This window comes from Vanellus vanellus (genome assembly GCF_965231255.1).
Source record: "Vanellus vanellus genome assembly, contig: HAP1_SCAFFOLD_1669, whole genome shotgun sequence".
NCBI classification, from domain to species: domain Eukaryota; kingdom Metazoa; phylum Chordata; class Aves; order Charadriiformes; family Charadriidae; genus Vanellus; species Vanellus vanellus.
The window spans coordinates 1-5,722 of NW_028128147.1; the positions used below are offsets into that span (position 1 = coordinate 1).

The 5,722-nt window shown below is 62.0% G+C and overlaps 1 long non-coding RNA gene across 1 annotated transcript; it reads left to right on the top strand.

The window, feature by feature from the left end:
* The first annotated feature begins 4,544 nt into the window (after positions 1–4,544).
* LOC309684699 lies at positions 4,545–5,428 on the top strand. Its single transcript, XR_014270330.1, has 2 exons — positions 4,545–4,783; positions 4,983–5,428. It is a non-coding gene; the product is annotated as an uncharacterized lncRNA (long non-coding RNA).
* Positions 5,429–5,722: the final 294 nt, after the last annotated feature.

A 5,722-nucleotide genomic window follows, 5' to 3' on the forward strand; every position in this document is an offset into this window, starting at 1 on the left:
CGTGAGGCATTGAAATAAAGAAAAATCTCACATTTTAGTCTCTTAATAAATGAATATTCATTGCTTTACATAGGAGGAGTTTGGAATAAACCCCTAGATCTACTCTGTTACGTAAAGGATTTTAGACTATAAAAAGGTGTGTCCCAGAGCCCATTTTTGGCTCTGTCGTTCTCTGTCTGCCGGGCTGCCCGCCCTTTTCTTTACCTGCTCTGTCTCTCCCCTTCAGCTCCTCGAGGTTTTCCGGTATTCCTCAGGCTTATATTGACCCTAAATATATCTATGTCTGTGTGTAAATGGATACCTAGGGGACATGTCTATTCTCGGTAAGGTTTTTGAAATGCAAGGAAAGCCTATTTATGGAAAGCCCTTAAAACCCCGCCACACCGCCCTGCACCCTTCCCCATTTTTTTTTTTTTTTTTTTTAAGATGTAAAAGCGCTTTTAAAAACTACCCCTTCCCCTTCTCCCCCTTTTCCCATCCCAATTTGGGGCCGCTTTCCCCTGCCGGGCCGTGCACGCAAAGCGGGAGTTGCCACCACAGCACAAAAGTACCCCAAAGCCCTACTTCTGGGTCTGCGGGGGGGGGGGGGGGGGGGACCCCCAATTTTCTGTTTTGGGGAAAAAAAAAAAAAAAGAAGAAGAAGAAAAACTTTCCCAACTTGGGTCTCCCGGGCAAGCCCCATCCACCTGGCTTGGTGCAGCTGTAAAGCAAAAAACCCCTTTTCCACGCTCAGAAGCAAAAATCACCACTGGTTGCGTGGTGGATAAGCGTTAAAAAGCCCCAAAGCTGAGCATTGTGGAAAAGTGAAGAAACGCCCACCCCGACGTGAGGAAAAGGTGGGTGCAGCGGCGGCGGTTTGGTGGCTCCAGCGTGGGCGAGTTGCGGAGAGTGGGGCGCCCCCCGTGAGTCCCCCGCTGTGGGTTCCCCCGGCCGGCTCCCTGGGGGCGGTCCGTCCCGTCCCGTCCCCCCCCCGCGCAGGGGGGTTGTAGCCCTCCTCGGCCACGCCCCCTCCCCGCCCCCGGTTGCCATAGGCCCCGCCTCCCCGCGCTGCCCCACCTGCCACCCCTCCTCGGCCCCGCCTCCCACGCTTGGCTGACCTCTGCCGGAGCCCCGCCTCCCGCCCCGGCCCCGCCTCGCTGGCCCCGCCCAGCCCTGCTCGGCCCCAGGCTCCCCCGCCCCTGCAGCGGGGATGCGCGCATGCGCGGTACGGCTCGCGTCTGCGCTCGCTTCTGCCACCAGGCGACGAAAAGCCGGTACTGCACCCGGGGAGCCGCTCATGCGCAGTACGGCGCGATGGTGCGAGGGGCGCGCGTGCGCAGGACAGCGAACTGCCGCGCGCTCGCTGCCGCCACCGTGCGACCGAACGCCGGTACTGCGGCCGGGGATCGGCGCATGCGCGCTACGGCGCGATGGTCGGCGCTCGCATCTGCCGCCTGGCGGCCGCAAGTCGGTACTGCAGCCGGGCGGCCGCGCCCGCGCAGTACAGCGCTCTCGTGGGTCCTGCCTCCTTCCCGGCCTCTGCCGCGCCTCCCGCCCTCCTCGGCCCCGCCTCGCCACTAGCCCTCGGCCCCGGCTGCCTGCCGTCTTCCCCCCCGCCTCCCCGTCTCGGCCCCTCTTCCCCGCCCGCCTCGGCCCCGCCCTGCAGCGCCGGTCCCGCACGGGCCGTTGCCGGGCGCCGCCCCCGGCGGCGGGGGAGGGCCAGGACCACCGGGGAGACGAGCGGGCTCCTTCGGCGCTGGCGGGGGTGTCTCCCGCTCGCCGGCCGCCCGGCGCTGGCGGGGCGGGGGCTTCAAGCCGCCGCCTGCGGCAGGCTGCCGCTCCGCTGGAGCCGAGCCGGCTCCGGGTAGCCCCCGGGCGTTACCCGAGAGCTGACGGAAGGCAAGAGGGGAAGAAGGCGCGACGGTTTTATTTTGTGCCGTCGCACACAAACCGATCCGGTTTTGAAGAAGAAAAAGCCGCGGGTTTGGTAAATCCGCCCCCCACTCCGCGCCGCGCAGGCGCGGCCGCACCTGCCCGTCGCCCCGGCAACGGCCCCGCGCCGCCGCCGCCGCCGCGTCACCATGGCAACCGCTCCCGGGCTGATGGGCGGGAGTGCGGGCCAATCACAGCGCGGGACCCACGCTCCGATTGGCCGAATTGCCTCGCCGAGGTGGGGCGCGGCGGGGACTGACGGCAACGCCGAGCCAATGGAGCGGGGCCTCCCAAAGAGGGGTGCGGGTGACGGCCAATGGGCGCGCGGCGAGGGCGGGCCGGGACGCTCCGGAAGCCGAGGGGGCCGGGGGAAAATGGCGCCCAGTTCGAAAGCGGAGCGGAGCGGAGCGGCGCGGGGGGAAAGCGCAGCCCGGCGTGCGGGTCCAGTGCCGGCCCGGCCCGGCCCGCGGGCTCGCCGCGAGGCAGCCGTGAGACAGCCGTTGAGGCAGCTGGAGCGCGTCAAGGTGAGCGGGGGGCGGTGGGCAACGATGCGGGGGGCGGGGGGCCGAGGGAACATGGCGGGGGGGCTGTAGAGGGCCCTGAGGGGTGACGGGGGGGGGGGAAGGGGGGCTTGAGGGGGGGCACTGTAGGCTCGGAGCGGGGCTGGCTGGGCCCGGCTCCCCGCGGGGTGCCTTGGGCCCGGCTCCCCGCGGGGTGCCTTGGGCCTGGGGAGTTTGGGGTGCGGGGCTGGCGGTGCCGGAGAAATAAAGGCCCAAAGGGCGATAGTGAAGCGGCGCCCGGGCCGTGCCGGCGCTTCCCCGCAGCGCGGTGGGGTCGGGCCCTCCGCACTTGCACAGCGCTCCCCAAAAGTGTCTGTGGGCCCTGGGGGTGGCGGGCTGTGGGGTGGCTGCGCTCGGGCTGGCCCTCAGCGTGGCCCGCGGGGACTGCCGAGGGGGTGAGGAAGCAGAGGGGGTGAGCCGCTTCGGGGCCCGAAACAGAGAGCAGGTCTTCGGCCCCGAGGGCTGGAAAGCAGGCTCCCGGGGCTGGTTTTGGGGTGCAGAAACAGGCGGAGTTGTGTGGCTTTGGGCTGAGGAGCAGGGGTGCAGTCCTGCGTTTTTGGGGCTTGAGAAGCGGCCCAGCAGCTGAGGTTATGAGCTCAGAAAGGGGCACTAAACGAGCGGGTTTGGGGGTTAAGAGCAGACTCCAGCCTGGCTGGTTTTGCAGGGGCCGGGCGGGGGGGGAGGCAGAGAGGAGTTGGGAGGCGTTGGGTGCTGCGGGGAAAAGCAGGGGCTGGGCAAGGTGCGTGGACCCTCCCCGCAGGTGGGGGTCTGGTGCCATGGGACCCCCGAGTTCAGGAGGCTGGCACGCAGCTGACTGAACTCCATGTCTCTCAGGGGGAAAGGCGCTTTTCAGACCTGGACCTGGCACGCCTCTCCTCTTTGAATCTAGCTCTTCTTTGGACATTGCTGAGCATAGATATTAAGCGATTAATCATAGCAACTTATTGATGTTTATACTGTGTAAAGCCACGGTGTTTAACCGTAACACTCAAGTCAGGACGCTGATTGGTTGACGACCCCGTCAACAGCCCAGGCTATTGCAAGTAGGTGGAGCTGGGAAGAAGGAGTTGAAACCAGCTGGAGCTTCAGTGCAGAGCCGGGGCTTCAATTAGCCAGAGCTTGGCAAGCAGGAGCTGGAGGGAGATGGGGTGTCCTCTGTCCGGAGCACGCATTAGCCAGAGGCAAGACTGCCGGCAGCGGTAACGAGCAGGAGCTGCAATTAGCCGGAGCGTGTGTTGGCTGGAGCAGCCGCCGGCCAAACTGCACTTCCCGCAGGGCTGTAGAGCGGCCGGGTGCAGGCTGGGCTGTCCCAAGCGAGGAGCTGCGAGCAGAGGGGAGGCGAGCGGTGCTTCTGCCGGCGGGGAGCCCGGCCTCTTGCCGGGGGGGTTAAATCCCCGCCAAGCACCTGTCTGGGCCCCGCTCCCGAGGGCAGAGGTGGGGTGGGGGTCCCCCGGCTTGTGCCCGTTGTCTGGCTGCGACAAAGAGGGTCATTTCTCGCCTCCTCTTTTCCCAGCATCCCCTTGTGCGTCCCGGGAAGAAAATCCTGCGGGATTGATTCCGCCAGCTGCTCAGGTAATGGCAGGCGTGGGGCTGGGGGAGCGGGGAGACACGTTTGCGAGTTCAGGGGCGCTCCGGGTACTCCACGTCAAACGGGCAGAAAGGGCAAATTTGCTGCCAGTGCAGAAAAGCGGATGCAGGACTGCAGTGAACAGAGCGCGCCTCCTTCCCGGACTGGTGCCTGGGTAGTTAGGAATGTCTTCCTTTGGGGTGAAAGAGCCACCTTTCCTCTCGCCTAAATTAAGAGCTGCCCAATACCTTCTTTAGGGTCCGGTGTTTCCCTTCTGTTTGTTCATGCTACTTTTATGGGCAAGTTGGAAATAGCCTTTTCTCTTTCCCTGCGTAACTGAATCGTTAGGAGTCCGTGGCGCGAGCGTGGTTAATTTTGGAGCACCTAGGTGCCAGTGGAAACGGAATGAATGAAACGCGATGGAAACTGATGTTTTGCTTGGTTTTTACTCAACTTTTTTTTATCTTTCAGTGTTGATGGCATGTCGTGCTTGGAAGGTGTTGAGAGTGGCAGCACTTAGTCTTAATACTGACTGGAAGAGTTCCAGTCGCTCTGGCCTTTGAAAGGCTGCGCTGTATTTCGTGCTGAGCTGTTTCCCTGTAGTCCTCTTTTAGCTCAGCTGCCGCCCCGTCCCTCACAGAGTCACAGAATTTTCAGAGTTGGAAGGGACCTCTAGAGATCATCTAATCCAACTCCCCTGCTAAAGCAGGATTGCCTGGAGCACATTACTCAGGACTGCATCCAGGTGGGTCTTGAAAATCTCCAGAGAAGGGGACTCCACAACTTCCCTGGGCAGCCTGTTGCAGTGCTCTGTCACCCTCACCGTAAAGAAGTTTTTCTGTGTATTTGAACAGAACATTCCCTCCGTGTGAGGGAATTCCTCTGCTTTCTTCTGTGCTCTTTGTTAATCTGCTGAAATATAATTGGGGCTTTTTGTGTTTCAGGTATCTCGCTGTACGGGTCTGGCGACGCTCAGTAGACATGTGTCCATCTTGTCTCCCCCAGCTCCCCGCTCAGCTTTACCTGCTGGTGGTTGAGCACACCGAGGGTTTGGGACCAGCTCTGGGTGCAGAGGTTCCTGGCTCTGTCTCCAGTTGGTGCCCCCCTGCAGGGGCGGCAGCAGGGGCTGCTTGAGGGGAGAGCCGAGGGCATTTGTTGCCTCGGGGAGCCCATCCCAATGTGGGAATGGCGGGGAACATCTGGGAGCAGAGTCCAAGTGAGAGACGTGCCACTGTCCCCTGGCTTGCTCCCCTCCATGGGGCGGCTGCCCGCCTGTGGGACGGGTGCTGAGGGGCTGCCACCCCCTTTCTTTGCCTTGTGGAGCCCCTCTTTTTTGGGAGGGGCTTGTACATATGTAATTGGTATTATTAAAGTAACAAGCTGCTGGTTAGGGCTGTTTCCCTTGTTTTGTGTCTTTTTTGGGGGTGTATAGAAAAGGGGGGTGGGAGCATGGGAGCGCGATGATGTTTGGGGCATCCCAGTGTCACCCGGGGGGCAATGATGTGCAGAGGAGCAGGTGAGTGAGGCATGTTGGGCTATGGGGGGTTCCCCCCAAAAGAACAGGGTCACAGACTAAAAATGTGCAAAATTGCAGGGGAGAGGTATGTTAAATTGTATTAAAAACTGTAAATATGTGTGTGAGGGCTTTAAATATTGAAGGGCTTCCATAAATATTGAAAAGTAA